Source organism: Acomys minous, assembly GCF_964271855.1.
Source record: "Acomys minous genome assembly, chromosome: 12".
NCBI lineage: Eukaryota > Metazoa > Chordata > Mammalia > Rodentia > Muridae > Acomys > Acomys minous.
This window is the reverse complement of record NC_140493.1, coordinates 78,438,807-78,462,245: the sequence shown is the minus strand read 5'-3', so window position 1 is coordinate 78,462,245 and position 23,439 is coordinate 78,438,807. Positions and strand designations below refer to the sequence as shown.

General features: G+C 45.8%; 1 protein-coding gene across 7 annotated transcripts in view; it reads right to left on the bottom strand.

Moving 5' to 3' along the window:
- Window positions 1-23,439, bottom strand: part of BCAS3 (BCAS3 microtubule associated cell migration factor) — a 469,548-nt gene that overhangs the window by 100,693 nt on the left and 345,416 nt on the right. The gene's annotated exons all lie outside the window — the stretch shown is intronic.

Sequence of the window (23,439 nt, the reverse complement as noted above, 5' to 3'; positions counted from 1 at the left end):
TGGTGTGAAAATCCTTGAGCCAGTCTGGGTTTTTTGGGCCCACTCCAGGCAGCAGCATGCTAATGTGCAAGAGAAACCCCACCTAGAGTGAACTGTGAGTGGCCTCCAGGGTCGTAAACACCAAATCACTTTGCAACCCCCCTGCCTTGTCCAGGGCCTTTTCCTAGGACCAGTCTTCCCCAGGGCAGGAGAAGCCCCCAGCAATACACATGCAGTGAGTGTTGTCGTCAGTTTGGCCACAGATGCAGATTCAGAGACCTTGCGGGTGACAAGAAATGTACTGTGTTCCAGGCTCACACATGCAAAGACCCACCGCTGATTTGTGCACGGCAGTCCTGGAGGAAGCTGGTCTGTAGCAGCCTGCGGATTCACACCACCCACTGAGAACTTCTCTGGGGGACATTTTCCCATCAGTTGTTTCCTTTTATGAATGTTTCTGGTTCCTCATGTCAAAAAGGAGTCATGATATTCTGACAGCCCGTGCCTGGTGATGGTTTAGTCTCCAGGGTCTCACAGAGCAAACTGCAAAGGGCCAATGCTCCAAGTATTTACTTACTCATTTTAATTTTTTTTTTCAGACAAGGTCTTAAGTAGCACAGGCTGGCCTCGGACTCACTGCATAGCTGAGGATGGCCGTGAACTTCCTGCTTCTCTGGCCTTACAGGCACGCACCACTGCACGTGGGGGGGGGGGGGGGAACGGGTTTAATTTATGTGGTGCTGAGGATGGAGCCCAGGGCCGTGTGTGTTGCTAGGCAAGCATTCCACCGAGCGAGCTCAGGCAGAGGTGAGAGAAGAAGTAGGAAGGGAGATGTCAAAAGTGTCAGCTGCAGACTCTCCACCTTTGGGAAACTGCGGATCCCAGCTCTAGCCTCAACTCCCGGATAAACAAACCTTATCGGCCACCCAGGGTACTTCAGTTTGTAAAAGGGCTTAGGAATGTAAATCACAGGGGAGTGAAGTGTGATCCTAATTTGCACTTAATCAAAGCCAATTAGAGGTACATTATTTACACAGAGCCCATGCATCTCAATTATGCCTAGCTGCAGCCCAAGACAGTTCTGAGCTCAGACCTTAATTCTGCTTAATTAGAGAAGTAAACATTTTCACAGAGTCTGTCCCTCAGTCCGGGCTAGAGTACCTGGACCAAGTTTGCCGTATTTCACTTCAGGGCCAAGGAAGTGTAATTGATACCTGTTGAAAACACCTGCAGAAAAACAAAGATAAGGCCTCGGCTGGGAAGTTGCCACTTTCATCGCCATGTGCGCCTCTGGCTTGCACTGAACAGTAACATTTGGTTCCGCTTCCTTTTCTGAAAATCAAAGAGCTCCACTGGGTAAAGAGGCCCCTGGGCAACACTTCCAAGGCAGCTGGTTTGGATCACTAGGTGGCAGAAGATGCCCCGAGGTCAGTGCCAACTAGTAGGCCTCAGGGGCCACAGCATCTCAATGGAGAGCTCAGAAATTAAGGACAACAGAGCTTTGGGAATGCAGAGCCACATAGACTGGAGAGGGCTTTGGTGACAACTGCTTCACAGGTCTACTTAGCTAACAGATGTTATCTAGGAGCTAGGAAAGCCCCAGCTGCCCCTCAGAGGAGGCTCTGCGTCCTGGACGGACAGCTCTCCTGAGGCTTCTGCATCTCTGCAACCATCACCGTGGCCTTGGGAACAAGTGAATGTGGCAGGCTAGCTAGCGCGGCCATGGCCTGCTCTGCAGAGCTAGCTCTCAGCCATTTGCACAACTGAGGCTGCCAGGGACTTGCACTGACCTTCTACTTGTGCGACTAACATCTGACCACCTCTAAATTCATTTGGCCACCCCTTTGTCACCATCTCTTCCTGAGGAGGAACAGTGGGAATGTGAAAATAAAGCATCAAAAAGTGTCTTGCATAGGGTGGATAAAATGTTCGGTGGATGAGTGATTGGAAACCGAGACTGGATTCAATAGTACGTTTAAAGCACAAACGAGCGCAGCTGTAGTAAAATGTAGGCGAAACAGTGAGATCTCGGAGTGAAACAGGTTGTGCTGGTGAATGTCCTGGCTGCCCAGGGGTTCTAATACACAGAAGATCAGAGCGCAGCAAAATCACACTGACTCTGCACACTATAGGATTGTTCCGATTCAGTGTACACTGGCTTTCTTTTTCTTTTTCTTTTTCAAGGTTAAAGTCAGTTTAATCAAAGAGTACAGAAAACATTATGCAAATGTGAAAGGAGAGACCTGATTCTGTCACAGGGAGCTGGAGAAGGCTATTCAGAGGAAGAACGTTCAGAAGTAAGTTTGGAAGTAATGTAGGAATTTTCCAAGTGACATTACAAAGAAGTGTGCTGTTTTTGTTTTGTTTGTTTGTTTGTTTTATGTTTGTTTGTTTTCCAAGATATATATTATTTTATTAATTTGTTCTTGTTACATCTCAATGGTTATCCCGTCCCTTGTATCCTCCCATTCTTCCCTCCCTCCCATTTTCCCCTTATTCCCCTCCCCTATGACAGGTCCTGAGGGGGATTTCCTCCCCCTGTATATGCTCATAGGGTATCAAGTCTCTTCTCAGTAACCTGCTGTCCTTCCTCTGTGTGCCACCAGGTCTCCCCCTCCAGGGAAAATGGTCAAATATGAGGCACCAGAGTACGTGAGAAAGTCATATCCAACTCTCCACTCTACTGTGGAGAATGTTCTGACCATTGGCTAGATCTGGGTAGGGGTTTAGAGATGGCTCAGCCGTTAAAGGCTAGGCTCACAGGCTTTCTTTTTTTAATGAGTGTTTTCTTCTTCTTATTTGATGTACACTGGTATTCGGCACACTTGTACGTGACTGTGTGAGGGAGTCAGATGCCCTGGAACTGGAGTTACAGACAGCTTCGAGCCGCCATGTGGGTGCTGGGAATTGAACCCGGGTCCTTTGGAAGAACAGCCAGTGCACTCAACCACGGAGCCATCTCTCCAGCCCCAAACAGGCTTTCTTTTAAAACTTATTTAGAAGGGCAAGATGCTTGGGTGTAGGTGGGTTGGCAGGGTGCTTAACTAGCACGCACAAGGCCCTGGGTACAATTATCCCCGCCACATCCAACTCTGAGTGGTGACGCTGGTCTCTAATCCCAGGACTTTCAAGTTGGAGGAAGGTGGATCAGAAATTCAAGGTCATCCTCAGCTGCAGAGTGAGTCAGACTCTTTAGAAGAGGGGAGTGTGGAAGGCGAAAAACACATACATTTCCGCTTGTTAGAATGTATTCAATTATAAAGTTAGTTATGCATAATTTTTAACTCAGCAAAAAATGCTTAAGATGCACATTTTTGGTAGATAAAGATAGGACCTAATTTGAATAAGATCAATAATCATTGATCTGTGATAGATAAAAATAATGCTCCCAAAATGAGATCTGAGCGCCTTGTAAAAAGGGCAGGGTCCACGATGTCCTGCGCTGGCCGCCTCCTTCTCTAGTTAATTATTTTACGTCTGTGTTTCTTGAAGTATGGTCTTCCCATGTAACTCGGGCTGGCGTGTGGCCTGTCGGCCTCAGTCTCAGAAGTGCAGGCATCCCGCGCATCCCACCACACCCTTCCTTCCTTCATGCTGTTTATTTACAAGGACCGATCCAAACAATCTTTAGCTTGGGTGTCGAAGCCATCTTTGAACTCTCCAGGTCAAGCTGGAGGACGTTCCCCCATTGACACAGGAAGTCCCATCTCAGAGTGACCAACTTCCCAAGACTCTGCCTTTGAACTCTTGCAGCAAAATAAAAACACCCGGGTTTTCAGATCCTGAATCGGTTCTAAGTGCCCCGCCCACTTTCCCTGACCTCATGCAACTCTGAAGAAGGTCCTGCTCTCAGCCAAAGGCTCTAGAGCCTCAATTGCTCCTCGTTTTTTCAGCTCCCACCCAAGGCTCAGAAGTACACTCTTATTGGTAAGGTGGTCTTATGAAAATAATAAAAGAGATTTAACATTTGTGAGAATTGCTTTTTTCTAGAGACAAATTTTACTTTAAACCTGAGACCAATTATGGCAAGAAATAACAAAACCATGTGAGAATGTGTTCACTAAAAAATGGCCCCAAGAAGTGCTTCAGAGTTTAAAGACACTTTCTCATATACCAACTTGTGGGATGATCCTAGGAGCTATGCACAGAAGCTGAAGAGGCAGAGCATGGGGTGCATGCGTGCCTACATGAACAGCCTGCGCTGAAATGGCTGTCCTTGAATACTCACTACATGTGCAGCATTTATGTACAAAGGAAGGGGGGGGGAAGGAAAGAAAAGGCAGGCATGAAAACAGTTTTTCAACAGCGGGGAATGGAGAACACCCTTCTGAAGATGAAGCAAACCCCAGAAATCATCAGTTACTGAACATTTTAAGGACAAAATTTCAAAACTTTGTGTGGCAGAAATCTTACAAATATGCTCCAGAACAGTGACCAACTTGGAGGAATGTAATTATGCAGAGCAAATTAAGATCCAATTTGCTCAATTACAGAAAACTCCTTCAAATTAACACATGGCCAGTAAGCTCACAGAAAAACGGGTAGGGGCTGGAGAGATGGCTCAGTGGTTAAGAGCTCCACAGACTACCGCAGGGGAGTGTAAATTAGAGTAGCTAATATATCGTATCTGACGGGAAATTACAAAATTTATCTTTTGACTTGTGAGTTCTGCTTCTAGGAACTAACTGTAGAGCTGTCTAGATGTATACAAGTTTGTTATAAAATAACACAAATACTCAGACCTGAATAATAACGTATTTGATGAGATATGATATAATGATACCCAGTTAGCACTATTTATTAAAAAAAAAAAACCAAAAGACTGAGAACTGTGTGTCCAACAAGAGCTGCTACTAAGTGAATCTTAGAAAACCACACTATCTCTGGAAATGAAAAGAAAATCTTATATATACTAAGAAAAGGAAACATTTCCAAGATATATACACATATGCAAGGGTATTCCCAGGGGCATTTCACGCTATACCCCCAACATTCAGAGCACAAAGGTAAGAGGTTTGAGGCTAGCCTGGGCTACAGAGTGAGTGCCACATCATCCTGAGCTAGTGTGAGATTCTGCCTCAAACAAAACAAAGCACAGAAAAGGAAGGGGTGGACACACTAGGTGCCCTAATGGAAAAAGCTAACAGTGATTGGATTTGGGCTGGGGGCTGGGGTGGTGAGTTGATGGTTTTTCACTCCTCACCGTTATATGTCTAATTTTTTCCTTTTTTGGCTACTTGGTTTTTAATATTTATTTTAAAAGCTGAGAAAGCATAGAAGTCACAGAAGCAAATGAGTTGGGAGTGCCTTGAGGAAAACTTCAGCTCTAGCTCCATCCTTGGTGTTGAACGAACGGCAGAGCCCTTCACTCTGGTGCTACCCACTGAGGAATTCATCTGTACTTGGAGGGCCCCCTTGTTGGGTGCACCCCACCCCCCAGTCTCCATGTGAACATGCCTTTGGTTTCAGACAAGAAGCTTTTATATCCATCATTTCATCAAATCCATAAATTACTTTCCAAAGTAAGGACCAGTAGTCCCTCCTGTCACAGAGATCTGGGAAGTTCCTCTCCCAAGGCACACAGCCTCTAAGCGGCAGAGCTGTGGACTCTAGCACACACTACACCAGGCTAACCACCTCACATTCCCTTCCTGAGGCAAAGCTGGTAGCCCCCTGGTAATCATCCAGCAGTACTCAACACACTGCCTTAGAGGGGCGCTACTGCCCACCCTTATCTTCAGAGAGACTTGTGGATGGCTGCAGCGTGCTCACCCCCTCCCCTATTTTAAGACAAGGTCTCATGTAGTCCAGGCCAGCCGTGAACTCACCTTGTAGCTGAAGACAACTTACACCTTCTAACTCGTTTGTTTCCACCTCCCAAGTGCTAGAATTCCAGGCTTGTGTCACCATACTTGCTTTTATGTGGTGATGGGCATTTGATTTAGTGCTTTACGGGAACCAAACAAGCACTCTACCACATCCCCAGTCCCAAATTCTGCTTCTTAACATAGTGTGTATCTTTTTTTGTTCAGAGGTGTAAAGAGGGACTAGTGGTACAGCTCAAGTGGCAGGGTGTGTGCTTAGCAGGTACAAGGGCCAGGTCTGATTCTCAGGGGTCGATTAAAATACAGTGCCTGGGCACTGCGTGCTCTGCAGGGGGATGTGGAGCAGCAGAGGACAAAGCCAGGGTTCACAGCGCCGGCCTCAGCTCTCACAACTTACTCTTTGTTAAGTCAGTGTTTCCTGAGCTCTGCTGACAGTGGAGAGGGAATTAACAGAGAGACGAACATTTCACTAAAGGGAAGGCTCAGCTCCACAGCGAAGCTAAATAAAGAGTTAATGAAGAGAAGGGGATTAGTGGTCTTGCACTGCCACAGCCAGCAAGGAAGCTGGAACAACCAAGCCCAACTTGGCTTGTGGTAACCTGCCTTCTCCTCCTCTTCTTCCTCCTCCTCCTCAACTCAAGCAGAAGAGACCAGTGCCAGCCCACCTTGGAGGCCTGGTGGCTGAACTCACCATGGAGACCTGATGGCTGAGCTCACCATGGAGGCCTGATGGTTGAGTCCACCATGGAGGCCTGATGGTTGAGTCCACCATGGAGGCCTGATGGCTGAGCCCACCATGGAGGCCTGATGGTTGAGTCCACCATGGAGGCCTGATGGCTGAGCCCACCATGGAGGCCTGATGGTTGAGTCCACCATGGAGGCCTGGTGGCTGAGCTCACCATGGAGGCCTGATGGCTGAGCTCACCATGGAGGCCTAATGGCTGAGCTCACCATGGAGGCCTGATGGCTGAGCTCACCATGGAGGCCTGATGGTTGAGACCACCATGGAGGCCTGGTGGCTGAGCTCACCATGGAGGCCTGATGGCTGAGCTCACCATGGAGGCCTGATGGTTGAGTCCACCATGGAGGCCTGATGGTTGAGTCCACCATGGAGGCCTGATGGCTGAGCCCACCATGGAGGCCTGATGGTTGAGTCCACCATGGAGGCCTGATGGCTGAGCCCACCATGGAGGCCTGATGGTTGAGTCCACCATGGAGGCCTGATGGCTGAGCTCACCATGGAGGCCTGGTGGCTGAGCTCACCATGGAGGCCTGATGGTTGAGACCACCATGGAGGCCTGATGGCTGAGCTCACCATGGAGGCCTGATGGCTGAGCTCACCATGGAGGCCTGATGGCTGAGCTCACCATGGAGGCCTGGTGGCTGAGCCCACCATGGAGGCCTGATGGCTGAGCTCACCATGGAGGCCTGATGGCTGAGCTCACCATGGAGGCCTGATGGTTGAGACCACCATGGAGGCCTGGTGGCTGAGCTCACCATGGAGGCCTGATGGTTGAGACCACCATGGAGGCCTGGTGGCTGAGCTCACCATGGAGGCCTGATGGTTAAGACCACCATGGAGGCCTGATGGCTGAGCTCACTACTTTAAGCGCAGTTTGTGGTCTACACCAGGATGGACTCAACAAATCCACAGCTCCAGGATTAGAACAGAATGTATCCTCTGCTCATCCTAACAGCAGTGATGGGCGCTAATAAACAACATGGGCCACAGCAGAATTAGAACCACAGTTTTCCCCCAGAATCACCTCTGCTAACACTCTGGGGGAGCACTCTGCAGAACCATGGCGCTGACAAAGTCTTCGTTGCTACAGCCTATGCAGAAGCACCTTCTAGAAGAACCCAACTGAAAGGGGTCACAACCCCTTATCTGCTCACGTCCATGCGCACAAAGGGCAAAGCTGACTGAGGAGCAGTGAAGAAATAAGCAAGAGCTTTTATTCTGCTCACTGTGTCACCATAAAAAACCCCAGACTCCCTGAGATGTAACTTACTCACCACACACTTAAGCCACTTAAAACAGCAGTTCTCAGCCTGTAGGTCATCAGATATCCTGAATACCAGATATTTACATTACGATTCATAACAGTAGCAAAGTTACAGTTATGAAGTAGCAACAAAATAATTTTATGGTTGGGGATCACCATAACATGAGGAACTATATCAAAGAGCTGCAGCATTAGGAAGGTTGAGAATCACTGATTTAACACATATAATGGGGTGTTAGCATTTGTTTTTGTTTTTTTTTTAAGACTTGAGCAAGCATTACCACAATCTAGCTCTGAACATTCTGAGTGCCCTAAGGCCCCACCCTCAACTCCCTATACTCCAACAGTAGGCAACAATCAACCTCTCACTCTTTCTATCTCTACAGACGGCATATCTGGTACGTTTCATAAAGATGGAACCACGTAACCCGGGGCCCTTTGTTTAAAGAGTTCACCTATGCAGTGGTTTGTGTGAGAACGCCATTCTTAGCAGAGTGTGATGATGCACACCTGCAATCCCAGCTACTCAGGAAGCTGAGGCAAGGGGGGACCGTTAGTCTGAGGACAGTCTGGACAATTTACTGAGTCTTTGTTTCAAAATAAAATTAGAGGTGGGAACACAACTGGGTGTTAAGTGCTTGTCCTGTAGATGCCCGGCACTGAGGTCAACCCTCCTTATCACACACAAAAACGTCATACTCAAACAAAAAATTTTAAACTGAGCTCCATTCCTTTTTATATAATAATACTTACATGCTAATATTCCACTGTAGAGACACAGCACATTTTTGTTTAATCTGTTTATGGATATTTGGGTTGTTTCTATCATTTGGCTATGTCACATGATACTGGAACAAACATTGCTGTACGTACACACACACACACACACACACACACACACACACACACACCCCTGCTTTCTGTCTGTGCCTACTTTCAACTTTCAACTGGGTATATCCATTTGTCAGTTGGTAGGTGTGTGTTAGTTCTTTTGGGGTATTACGATTAATACTATTAGGAAAAATCATACACAAGTTTCTGTGTGGACATGTGGCAGGTTTCGGACTGCTGTATAATTTGGTAACTCTCCTTACACATTTTAAGAATGGCCAGAGAATTTGCTCAAGGGGTGGCACCATTTCACATTTCTGCCAGCAAACCACAAGAATCACAACGTCTCTTCATCCTTAACAACATCTGCCACCAGCTGTCTATCTTTTGATCACAGACATCTGGGGTGCCAAGTTATCTCAATGGAGTCTTGAGTTGAACAGTACCAATGGCTACTGATGTTGACTTATCTTTTCTCTTATAACTTATTTTTTGAGAACTTCACAGATTGTTATTATTAGAGATTTATTTTTATTTTATGTGTATGAGTATTGTTCTTACATGTCTACATTGCATATATTGTATAATTGCATATGTGATGAATTATTAACTCTATATACTTAAAGACTCATGTTATGTATGCTACTACAAACTGAACTGCTTTTAAATTTCTGTTTCAGACGGCTGATACCATACAGACATCTTTGATACGTTCTATTTGTTATAATAACTTTTAAGTATATATTCTGTAAGATTTTCTATATAGGTAAACTGTTACCATACTTCTTTGCCTCCCCTTACTGCACTGGTTAGAACCCCCAGCACGTGACTGATGAGGCATGGTGAGACATGGTGAGAACAGGGACTAGAAAGGCTAAGAGCACTGGCTTCCAGAGGACCAGGGCTTGATTTCTAGCACCCACATGATAGCTCACAGTCTGTAACTGCAGTTCCTGGGGATCTGATACCCTCTTCTGGCCTCTGTGGGCACCAGACACTCACACAAGTACAGTAATACATGTAGGCAAACACCTATACCCATAAATGTAGTGAGAATTCTAGAATTTGGGTTTCTTTGAAAAAACACAGAAATGTTAAAGGGATGTTTTTATGTTAATCCCAGGCGTGGGCTATGGGCTGCTTCACAGCAGCTGACTATGGTTTGCCTTGTGCTCTAGCACAGGCCTGGTCTTGTCAGCTGCACAGAGCTTCTGCAATTGTGTGATGTTTGAAATTCTGGGGATCTTTCAGAGGTTAGATAAATGCTAGGGCCCCCATAGGTGGGTTGTTGGCTTGATGTTGGTTGCAGTTTGCTGCAGTTTGTTAAGTAGTCATGTGCAAGAAAGAAGAAGAGAAAGAGGAGGAAGAGGAGGAGGAAGAGGAAGAGAAGAAATAACTAGGTGCCCTGATGGTGAAGATCAAACTTGCCCCAATCGGCAGGAAGTAGTCTAAGGATAACCACACCATCACCCCCTTTCCTTTCTACCTTTTTTCTTATCTAGTGATAGGGGGTTGAAAGGGAAGAAAAAAGGAGTGGAAAATGGTGGAAGAAAGAATACTCCACAAAGCAGCAAATGCTGGCTACACATAAGAATAAATTTTTTAAAAAATTAAAACATTTTTCAAAAAGAAAGTGGTGATAACAGACCTTCTTGCATCTTTGCTGATCAAAGAGAAAACATTCAATTTTCCTCCATTAGCTATAGGATTTTCATAGAATAGGGTCCTAATAATGTTTACTACATGTTTAGAGATTTTAAAAAAGCGCAGTGAAGATATGGAACCTTCACAAGTGAATGTGTCACAAGTGAATGTGTCACAAGTGAATGGGTCACAAGTGAATGTGTCACAAGTGAATGGGTCACAAGTGAATGGGTCACAAGTGAATGTGTCACTGTACAGAGCCAACAGCAGCCATGAAGACACTGTATCAGGCAGTATCAGCAGCGAACAGAAGCACAGAGGAAAAACACCACACGAATAAATATAAACAAGGGGAACAAACGACCTGGAGAGGGAACCGGTAGGCCAAAACACGAAACTGTACTCTTCGGAAAAGGTATGAAAAACAAATAGCCAGAAGAATGTAAAAACTTGATGAAAATTATAAACTCAAAACCTGAAGTTCAACAAACTGTAAAAGGGGATACTCATAAACAAAACAACGCCAGGGCATGTCAGGAGAATGCTAAATAACATAAGAAGCAAATCTTTCTGTTTATTTATTTATTTATTTATATTATTACACACACACATATATAATAAACTACACACAGCAAGAAGAACCACGAAACAATCAGGAATTATATAAATGTTACATTCATAGTGTTTTGGCTATTTGTATTTGGCAGCCTTGAAGAGAACATCTTTCCTATCTTGGTGCATCTAAAATTCTGAATGTAAATCAGTATCTATCATATCTCATCATTATCAACCTAAAACATCTATCTAGACATAAAAACATCTTAACCTCAAACCAACTAAGCTTAATTGTGAAACTAAACTATCTGGTCTTTAACCCCATCAGAGACTTGAGAAAGAATAAAATTATCTGAGTATACAGGAAGTGCAGATAAGCAGCTTCCAAAATGAGGAAATGACAGGGACAGTCTGATGCCAGAACAGTCACCCCAAACTCTCTGTAATGTTGGAGCATCATCTTCATCCTTCTGGCCCAGTATATCTGACAGACATATTTGTGAGGCAGGAACTACTGAGGACTTGTCTACCCTGTCTTGGCAGAGTTTGGCTGTCGACTCTGCCTACATTCAAGCTTGCCCATTTTTAGGCAAAATTCTGTCTGTGGCAGAAATGAGGCCATTTTACCCAGTGGCTTGTTTTCCACATTTGAAGCCATCTCCATAAGGAAGTTCATTGATACTCTTCATCTTCTTTGTGGTAGTCTGGGTGTTGCAAGGAGTTAACCTGTCTTATTGTCAAAGAATCTTTAAACTAATTAAAAATATCTTTATATGTCATGTTCTGTAGGTCTCTGAGGATTTTGAAGACCTTATCTAACTATTTTACCTTATCTATCTACAGAGTCATAATTAGCTGTTAAATCTAGGCTGTATATTCTTGTGATAGAAATAGACTAGTAATTGATATAACCGTGGTTTGGTCAACTAACAATTAACTTGTATTATTTAATTATCCTAAGCAGCCTGCAATAGCACTTTCAAAGTATTAGAAGTAAACCTAGTATTACAATTGAGTCGTATAGGTACAATACTTCATAAGATGGCTCAGCCATTAAAGGGTGGGCTCACGACCAAAGAAGCAAATCTTAAGGGAGGCTACAGATAACAAAGAGATAATATTACACAGCTGAAGGGTCTGTCAGAAACCATCACTTCTGTAAAAACAGATGTTTTTGCACTAGCAGGAGCTCCCAAATGCTGGCAGTACAGCGCTCGTGGTGTGCACCATAAAAAACGCAAGGAGCAACTTACAGTATTGAGCAATAGCTTAGTGTTCCCAACTGTCCAGAAAGGCTCTATTAATTGTGTTTCCCTGGATTTTTGGCCACACACTCTCTCTATACACCAGGACATTTACAGTCATTTTCTATAGAAAACAAGGATAGTTTAGTTTTCTTTAAAAAAAAAATGCTTTCCTATATCATGGACAAAGCTCATCTTAAAATGGATGAAAGGCCCACAGTAAATCTGAAACAACAAACTGACTAGGAAACTTCTCGGAAGAGAAGCTTTATATCACTGGATTTCTGATGTTTTCTGAAATACAGTATCAAAGGACAGCCAAACAGACAAATGGGATCACATGACACTGAAAAGCCATGCAGCAAAGGAAGAGTGAAACCCAACCGGAGACATGTGAGCCAACACTTGCAAGCCCTGTGGCTGAGCTGAGGGTACAGGATCCATGAGGATCTGCCATTTTACAGCACAACCCACTGCAAGGTAACTATTAAAAGCAAGCACAGGACGGCAGTGGGACTGAATGTGCAGCGCACACCTACAATCCCAGCCAGGGGGTGGCAGCAGGAGGGTCAGAGCCTCACTCACTACACAGCAAGTTTGAGGCCAGCCTGGACCATCGGAGATCTGTCTCAAAGACTCAAATAGAATATTTATGCAAAGAATAGAAATGGTCAAGAGGAATATTAAGGCACTTAACACTAATTATTGGGGAATACAAATCAAAACCACAAGGATATATCATTTCCCCAATATTAAAAAAACCAACAAGCAAACCTCAGGAGGAAACAGCAAGTGCCATGCAGACTAGAGAAAGTGAAACCCAAGCGCCCTGCAGTTAAGAACGTGAGACACTTCCAGCACAGAAAACATAGAACTGCCATGTAATCCAGCAAGCCAACCACCAGGCAGCCGGCCAAAAGAACTGAAACGCAATTTCAAAGAAGTAAGTGCACACTCACACGCTGCAGCATCGCTTATTCACTGTGGCCTAGAAACAGAAACCACCTACTGCCCAAGTGCCACAGACACACCGTGGAATAGTATTCAGCTCCATACGAGGGAGCGCCTACCGTGAGCTAGAACACGAAGGAACGGACCTCGAGGACGTTATGCAAAGCGAAATAAGCCATATGGGACCTATAGTTACATCCACAGAACTATAAAGTGGAGTGTGACTCTGGGGGACTAAGGGAGGGAGCGATGAACGTGGGGAGCTGTCCTTCAGGAGGTACAGAGTTTGAGTGTGTGGGGTATATGATTAGAGTGTGTCCTGGGCTCACTGATTGGTTAGACTGGCCAGCAAACCAGCCCCTGGGATTCCCCGGCAGTGGGATCTCAGGCATGCATGGGTGTGCCCTGCCTCGTGCGGTGTCCCGCCTGGGTGCTAGGGATCTGAACTCAAGTGCTTGTGCTCGGGCAGCAGGCGCTGGACCACTCCCCCCAGCCCTACCACTTCAAGTTTTCTGGATGAAAGGTACTAAAGATCTGCTGCCCGACGATGCGTAGCCTTACTTGCAGCTCAGTTTACACTGGCTAAGATAGTCAATCTTATGCTTTTAATACCACAGCAGCCTTACTTTGAACTGGTAAAGGGAAAGCAAAAGAAAAGTAAAACCTGTGGTTGTGGTGGAGGTGGTGGGGGTGGGGTGAGGCGGAGACGGGCAGTCAGACAGAAGCTGTCACTACTCCAAGGCAAGAATCTTGTCTCATTCACATCAAGTCTGATTAGCTAAGAGAATCCTCAGCTCACAAGAGAATGAAGGGAACGAACGAACCAATGAACAAACAACAAATACAAACCAGCCAACAGTGGAAGTAGTGTAACAAAAAGGACTCAAGGTTAAATATGACCAAAGACACTGAATCTGTAGCCAATGACAACATAGCTGAGACCTGAGTGACATCTACAAGGCACAAAGTGTAGGACAGGACATTAAGTATTCAAGAGCTCCATGGCCTAGATTTTGGTTTGGGTGGGCCTGGGGTGTGGACCTTCACCTATCTTTAAGGACAGGCACACCTATGTAGGGCAGGGTCTCCCACACAGAGGAGGGTAACCAGGAGAGAGAACACAGTCCTTGATCCTGGGGTCAGGTTTCAGGTCAAATGTCTCTTTCTTGCATAACACTTCATTCTGGAAAATTCCACGTATCACTTCCTTGTCACTTTCCCTTGAGCTCTGAACCCAACTGTGAGCCTACGGTCATCTAATGCCTCCTGCCAACGATCACACCTTTCAGCAGCACGGTATTCCCTCAGTCGGTCACTCGGGCCCCTGTCAACTGCAGTCAATAGTCAGAAATGGAAAGATAAACAAGACGTGGTCACTGCAGCTGTTGGTGGGGTCTGGACATATCTGTGGCCAGACAATCACTGTTTATTTCCAAAGAAATGAGAGCCTTGGCATCACCAACCGCTGGAGCAATGGAAAACTCAGCCGTCCTGCCTTAGGTGAAAGGGGACAAGAAGACGAGGACCCTGCTTTTGTTCATTCTGGCTCCACAAAGACACAGAGGGTGATCTCTGGCAGGTCATCGCTGGCAGTGCAGGCGTGTGCGTGTGTGAGGACACTGTTTATTCTGGCCCTTCTCGCAATTTACAAATTGAAACAAATAAGAGTGGAGACATTTGCAACTATGGAAAAAGGGTGTTTACAGAGTGGGAGAAAACAGACTAAATAGGCTTAGATTACCAAAAATTTCTAACACGGCATGGATGGTCTGCACAGCAGAAGGTGCAAAGGGCATTGAGTCAGCCTTGCTGCAGAGCTCAGGAGTCCCCAGACGTGCCTGTTTCGGAGAACACGATCTACATGTGAGGTCGTCTGGGTAAACCCCGGGGACACGGACAGGAAAATTTTCCTAAGCCTCCTGTTTCAACTCTCCACTCTTAGATACTGCTTCTCGGATACCCATCCTGGCTGAATGTTAAATCATTCAGGCCCAGGGCGCTTCTCATACTCTCCTCTGGAAACTAATTCTCCAACCCCTTTCCCAAATGAAACTGCTTGGGAGAAGCCAATGTGGAAGATGACGGCTCTGTTCAACCACCCGCTCACCGGTCCTTTTGTCGTTCACTGATGGGCAGACAATAGGCAAACACCGAGTCGTATTACAGATGAGGACGGGAAGCACATTGGTGAGCTTCTGTGAAAGCATGTGGGCTTCCACAAGATGCAGGCATATCCTTTCACAGAGGACGAGTGCTCAGTGAGCAAGTCAAAGTGTATGTTCGCAAGTGCTTATTATGAAGATGTGTGGGGATGAAGGGACAGACCACAGGTACCTAAACTCTTTTACAGAGGCCCTAGCAGCACTGTGCACCAAACACTGGAAAATTACAACTTGCCCAGTGATGGTTTTATATAGTGTGATCCTGAAGTTCCTTTTTTTTTTTTTTTTTTTTTTTGGTGACTGGTGTGCGTGTGTGTGCGCGCGCGCGTGTGTGTGCACGTGTGCATGCGCACATGTAGAGAGAAGGATGGATGTACACTGGATGCCCTGCTCAAGCTCTCACCAGCTATTGCTTTGAGATGCGGTCTGTCACCGAACCCTAACTAAGTTGGCAGTCAGCAAGGCGCAGATACCCTTTAGTCTCATTGGGGTGATACACGAATGGCTGCATTTGGCTGTCTCCATGAGTGCTGGGAATCGAACTCACGTCCTCACGCTTGCATGGCAAGCACTTTTATCTACTGGGCCACCATTTCAGGCCTTCCAAGTTCCTTTCTTTATCAAGGGAACTTGAACTAAAGTTAGGCATAGATCAGCAATCCTCCCTTAAAGTCAACGTCAGTCACAGACAAGATTGGAGAAACCAGGTTCACAGCGGCAGAAATTCACTCTATAGCATTAAGGAAATGTTGAGTGGTCATTTAACTCGCATGGTCGGGAAGGAAAGAAATGAAATGACTGGTATCTGTTACATCTGGTGACATGCACTACCCCAGCTAATCTTCAAAATGTCCCAGAGACAGATCTAATGTTAGGAAACACAGAAGTGGGCCAGTGACGTGGCTCAGTGGGCAGAGGTGCTTCCTGCCAAGCCTGACCACCTCAGTTGTCTGAGCCCACATGGTGGAAGGGGAGAATCAACTCCTACAAGATGGTCTCTGACTCCACACCACACATGCTACGTCATGCACAAACGCAGACCAACAGGTACACACAAAGTAAATAAGTGTATAATAAAACCAGTATAAAAGCCTTATAAGTCTACATAGCAAATAAAAAAATAATACCAATAAACAGTGGAATTCATTCTAGGGCTGTCTATGCCTTCAAAGACCATGTTCTTCCTCTACACGGCGGCTTCTAATCTCTTATGGGCTTGAGGGATGGCTCAGTGCTCAGGAGCACTGGTTGTTTTTCCAGGGCTCAGGCTCAATTCCCAGTGCCCATATGACAGCTCACAGCCTTCTGTAATTCCAGTCCCCTTTTGGCTTCCATGGGTACTGCACACACATGGAACACAGACATACATGCAGACAAAACACACAGTAAAAGAATATTAAAACTCTCCTTTATATTTTAAAAGCCTGACCACAAATAATTGCTTAGCTTCCTCTATTTGTGACTCATATTTTAAAAAAATGTTTAAAATGTAAACATAATGAGGTTTTATAGAAGGCTGTGCGCCCCTTCTCCTGCCTTCCTGTTATACTATTCTTAATGTTCTGAAGTCTTTCACATTCTTAATGTACTTGAAAAGTTTGCTTATTCTACTACATACAAGGTCTAGTCTCTGTCTCTCTGTGTCTCTCTATCTCTCTGTCTCTCTCTGTGTCTCTGTCTCTGTCTCTCTGTCTCTCTGAGCCTAGAATTCACCATATAGCTGAGGATGACCTTGAACTTCTGACCCTATTACTTCTACTTCTGGAGTGTTAGGACCACAGGCATGTGCCGCCATGGCAGGGACCAACTCCTGGCCCTGTGTATGCTAGACAAGTGCTCTCCCAATTGAGACACACGCCGTGCCCATCGTTCATTCACTGTTTTCTGCTATTTAAGAAAGATACCATGATCTTTAACACACTTCTTTGTCCATCTGTAATGAACGTTTTTGGATGGATCTTCATGCACAAGTCCGTTTTTCTTTGGATCATATACGTGGGGCAGAATGGCCACTACTGTTCTAAGCACTTCCTGCATCCTAACCCACTTAACATGGCTAATGCCCTTACGCAGACTCTGCCCTTATGTCCATTGTATGGGGAGGGAATTATGTATTTTGAACCCATCCAACTTTAGTAGACACAGCAAGTCATTCTCTGAAGGGATGGCCTCTGTTCATCTTTGTACCAACGGGGTGTGCTTCCCATATCTTTGCAAACTCCTGGGGGTCAGTTTTAAGCATTTGTTGCCCTCATATTGTAATAGGGAGATAACACCTTGTCCCAGCACAACGTGCTGGATGGTGTACCATTCAGCACTATCGGTGTCCCTCTCCTACATCAAGCGTCTGTATAAACGTTGCTGTCGTCTCTTTATAACCTCTTCCTAACATCATCCTGAAGCGCTGTAGGAAGGCTCACGGGAGAGCCTGCGTGGAGCTCCTCCTGCTGCTCTTGCAGGCCCGCCTGCCTTTTGCTTTTCTTTCCTTGCTCTGGGTGCTGCTGGGCCACATCCTGCTGGGCCCTTTCCCCACCATTCAGCAAGTCAGTGGCCGACACAGGACAAAGAGAGGCACAGGCCAAAGGCACTGCCCCCAGCAGCCCAGGAGTGCTGAGGATTCCTGCTTTTGCTGATCTAGGCCACTTCTTGGTTTCTCTAAAGTCTAGCAAGACCCTGAAGAGGTCTAAGAACCTCTTTAGTACAATTTTGTGTTTGTTACTGGTTTCTGGCCAGGACCGTAACTCAAAGCCTCATTATGGCCTTTGTCTAGCATGCCCCAGGTTTCATCCCCAGCACCACAAACAGATCAGTAACTAAAATTCCCTTGTGGCTTTTGATTTTGATTGCAAACTGGATCTCTTTATTTTAGGATTATCATTTGTTATATAGGAAAAATAGCCAGTACCTTTCTTGACTTATTCTATTGAGTTTATCCATGTATTTATTGTCACTGCTGTGTTACGAACCCAGTCTGTATGCTCCTGGATTTTCTCTCTGGTTTTTTTTTTTTTTTTTTTTTTTTGGTTTTTCAAGACAGGGTTTCTCTGTGTAGCCTTGACTGTCCTGGACTCACTCTGTAGTCCAGGCTGGCCTCGAACTCACAGCAATCCGCCTGCCTCTGCCTCCCGAGTGCTGGGATTAAAGTTGTGCGCCACCACGCCCGGCTTGCTCCTGGATTTTCAAAGGAGCAGCCAAGTTATGAGGCCAGCTGTGGTGTGGCGGTGCGCACCTGTAATCCTAGCTCTTGAGAGGCTAAGGCAAAAAGACTAGGAGCTCAGCTTTGCCCTTTCAATTTCTTTTGTTTGTTTTTTGTTTTGTTTTTGAGACTGGGGCTCACTTTGCAGCCATGACTGGCCTAGAACTCACTGTGTACTTGAGGCTCGCTTTTAAACCACAGCAATCTGCCTGCTTGCCTCTGCTACCTAAGTGCTGGGATTAAAGCCACCATGCGTGGCCCCACCTTTTTCCATTTCTTATCTCTTATTCTTAATATATTGTATTGCCTGCATAGAAATGGTGTGAATAGACACCCTCATTTTATTTCTCTTCATAAAGAAACCTCACATGCCGGATAGTGGTCCTGCACACCTTTAATCCCAGCACTGGGGAGGCGCTGATGCACTCAGCAGGTGGATCTCTGAGTTGGGGGCCAGCCTGGTCTACAGAGTGAGTTCCAAGATGGCCGGGGCTATAGAGAGAGAGAGAGACCATGTCTTGAAAGAGCAACAAAACAATGCCCGAAAAAACAAACAAACAAACAAAAATACATCAGGCATCATAAGAACAAAACAGCCCTCCCCTGCCCCCAACACTAGGGCTCTGCCTGTTTGTTTCTTTCTTTAAATAATTAAACTCAAACTAATGTGCTAAGAAGTCAAGCTAACTACACACTAGTAGCTACATTACCTCCAGATGCCCAGAGAGAACGACCACATTCAAATACATAATGAAAAGTTGGCTGTTTTGTTTTGAGACAAGCTGTCATGTAGTCCAGGCTAGCTCTGAACTCTCTACGTAGCCTAGGCTGGTCTTTAACTTCTGACCCTCCTGCCTCAGCCTCCCAAGTTGTGGGGTTATAAGCAGGAGGCTCTGCACCCAGCTTTTAGAATGAGAAGCCGTGACAATCTCTGACTCAGGCAGAACTAATTTAAACAATAAGGTCCGGTCAATTCCTGTGCACACAAGCAATGCTCAGCACGTAGACTGGAGATCGTGAAGATGGTCACATCAAACAGCACATCGGTTACCATTTCAGGCTTTGAAACCAAGGGGAAAAACATGCAGAGAAGAAATAAACAGCCTTTTTTTTTTTAATGAATGTAATAACAGAAGAGTAATGAGGTTGGAAAACAGATGTGGACAGAGGGGAAATCTTGCTACAGTGTGGCCCACACAATCTGGGGAGGAATGATAAAAAGAAAAAAAACAACACAACTTTACAAGCTGTTTTGAGCCTGGAATTAAAAGGAGTAATCAAGCAAGGCTGCCTTATAAAGGGTCAGGGGGTAGCATCCTGTAGCGGAGACTAAGCAGAGCTCCCTCTCCTGCGCGGGCCTCGGTCTGGGAGGAAAGGGCTTCCCGGCCAGCAGCTTCTCAGGGCAGATTCTTGATTCAGTGTTTAATAATTGCCGTCTAACCTCCTTTCCCTACCCACCAGCTCCCCAGGGAGGTACTTCCCTAATGGGTTGGCCCTTTTTAGTCTGGTTTTAGTCTCTGGCTCTTTATATTCTGACGGGAGGGGTGGGGGATGGGGTGTGGGCCTTAGTCTATTTCTGTGACTTCCAGGCAAAATGTGTCAAATTAGATAAATGTGTTCGAGGCTGGGTTGAGAGAACACTCACTCTTTAAACGGTTTCTTCCCACACCCTTTTCACCATGTCTGCCTCTCAGAGTCTATCCGAATGCGAATAAAACAATTGCAACTAAATCCTCACACAGGGAGTCTGCTTTTTTAACTCTCACCAGGCAGGTCACATTTGGGGAGCAGCACAGAGATGTGAATGCAGCCTGTTTGTAAAAGAGTATGAAGCCTGACCTGTCACTCACAGGAAGATGACTTCCGTCCACTCCTGTGGGCACTGCTATGAACAGGGTTTTTTTTTTTTTCTGGAGCAACTGTCATGACACTCATCTGTTTACCAAACTATGTTAGTCTGTACAGAGTGTCTCTCGAAGTGGGACTGTGAGAAAGCGGCCCACTGCAGTGGTCTGACGTGGCCTCTGAAAGCTTTCAAACTCAACTACTGAAGTCCAGCCAGCGTCTAATTTTACCCGTGAGTTCCAGGAGAGAGTAAAACTGGTGGGAAGATTACAGAGTTCCTTGAAGCCCTGACCTACAACAGGAAGAGAGTTGTCAGCCTTCATGTCTCTCACCCTAAATTCCAAGGCAAACAACAGCGGCCCAGCGTTTTATAACACGTTCCCATTGTAAAATTGCATATTCCAGAAACTCGATGCCGGCTCCCTCATTTTCCATAGACCTCATGTCAGTACCAACGCATGATCTTAAACTGAGTATTTTTACTTCAGCTTTTCACTTCCAATTTGTCGAATGTACTTTGGTTTCCTTTTTTGTAAAGCTGCGGCAATCTGTTTTCACACTAACTAATTCTTGTGTGCATTTGGCTCAGATCCCTGCGTGAGTGACCTGGGAGTCTCCGATGACACTGGTGCAAGTGGAGTGCCACAGGGATTTTGGGGGCTTTCTGTAAACGGGGTGGGAGGGGGAGATGAGATGTAAGGGTTCCTTCAGTTTGGGCAGACAGTGACTCCATCTCTCCTACACTCATCTGTGACATGTGGGCTGTTGTTAGCACTAATGGCAACCTATGGGCCTGCACAGTGCTGTACACACAGACAGACAGCTATTGTCAAGTCTGTCCAAAGTGATGGGACGAGTACCCACAGTCCTGGGCAGTGAGCTGCCACCAGTGGCACTCTTTTGGACAAAAGATGACCTCAAGTGCCCCTAAAAGCACTAAGAGGATCAGCCAACAGTAGAGCGGGTGCGATAGCGAGTATCTGGTGTCTACAGGAGATCTCCAACGTGATTGTCCTAGGCCAGGAATGGACAAGTGCCCATTTGAAGGCTGGTGTCCTTGGAACAGAACATGAGCCTCTTCTTGGAAGTAGGTTGATGGAAAGGAAAGAACAAAATAGCTGGAAAAGTTCAACAGGTTCATTAAGATCCGGACGCTGGGGCTGGAGAGATGGCTCAGAGGTTAAGAGCCCTGGCTGCTCTTCCAAAGGTCCTGAGTTCAATTCCCAGCAACCACGTGGTGGCTCACAACCATCTATAATGAGAGCTGGTGCCTTCTTCTGTCATGCAAGTGCATATGCAGGCAGAACACTGTATACATAATAAATAAATAAATCTTAAAAAAAAAAAAAAGATCCGGATGCTAACCAACCTCCTTTCTTGGGTAGCACTTCATATTGTTGCCAGAGACCCATAAAAGGATGGTAACGGACAAGGACAACCTCGGTTTCAAGTGTGAGACAGATCACTTGGGCTCAACCCCTGCAGCAATTACTGTGCTATGAAAGGTGGAGCTGGAGTCCCATCCTGGGACAGTTAGCAGACCTCAGGGTCATTATATGGCTGGGTTGCAGTGTTCTCAAATTCTGTGTGCCCTCAAGAAGAACGGGCATCCACACAGATCTGTCCTCTGGGCACTGCTTAATCTCCTCAGGCCCCTTCAAAATAAACACACAAGTAAAGACTCATATACCAACTGCCAATACCTAAGCGCTGATGGTGGACCAGGTGCGACCACGGCCCACATCACCTGTGTACAAGAAGAAACCATTTAGAAAGGGCTCAGATGTAGAGAAGCGCCATCTGGTACCCACCAGAGAATGACAAGGCTGCTTCCGGCACCCAAGCAAGCTGTTTAGCAGAGAAGAAGGGCTGTGCACGCATAGACCCTCAGGGTTAAGAAGGAAACTCATCGTTTAATCAGAAATGAAACAAGAATCCCCAAGAGCTCAAGGCTCACTGCAACATCTGTCCGTTTAGAATGGATTAATAAAATTACAAGGGATGGTAAAATCTGATCTCAGAGGAATTACAAATACGAATCCATATGCTACAATAGGATGGGGCAGTCAGTGGTCAATACTTGGCTAGTGTCACCTGCTTCCTTCCCTGTAAGATGGGGCTTCCTAAACAAAGGACAGAGGGCACATCCCAGTCCTGTCACATTAGGTGAGTCTGATAACATTTACAATCACGAATTCCCCTTGTTAGAAAACCATGGTCTAAGAAATGAGCGTTTTTCTAATATAATACTTAGTCCATTTGGTAATGTGATGAAGGGAATATAGGGGAAGAAACTGCTGGAAGGAGGGCAGGCAGGAAGGAAAGGGACAGTGTGCACATGACTATGAAGGTGGGAAGGTAAAAGGCATGCTAGAGACATGGTAAACAATTAGATCCATCACATGCAAAGAGCTCTTCTTAAGCAAGAAGTGGGGGGCAAGACAGAAACCATCGGTTAGAACCAAAGGGGAACTGCTGTCTCCTGGATGCCTGCTGAAGGTGTGCACACTGCACGTGCACTTCATTTACTAGTCACGGGACCCCTCCGAGCAGTGTGTTGCTCGTGTTTAGACAGATTAAACCCAGGCTAAGCGAAGGCCACATATTTGTGGCACGGCTGTCATATCTTGGACTTATTGATTGGTCCCAGAGCCATTTCTTCCATCATTCCTTATCCAAGACATTATTTAAAGGTAGCAGCGACATGTGTGTGAGGTGTGCTTCTACTCTGTTTCCAACTCTAGGCTGGAGCCCAGGGTCTTGCACATATTAGATGAGTAAACCCTTCACTGCTGGATTATATCCCAAACCTCAACACCCTCCACGTCTGCCCCAGAGTACTAGGTTTAGGGGTGCTCACCACTATCTGGCTTCATTAAAGTTTTCGAGGAGGAAAAAAAAGGCTTTGACATGAGGAAAACTTCAGCTATTTTGGGTACGCTTTTCACATGACGACTGAAGTGTTCTAGACAGAGGTTGAGAATCTTTGTGAAGAAATAATTGGAGATATGGGTCAAAAGCCAGAAACGCTCTCTTTATCAGCAGTATCCTTTTTAGTGCTGTTTTCTAATTCTGAAGGGCAAAAATCTTGAGAGTTTTGAGACGCTCTGAAGACTTTCGTGGAACCATGCTTAAATGTAGCACTGAAATCTTCCCCTCCTGCAGGGTGAGGCCTGGGGTTGCTGTGGTTCTTGGGTCATG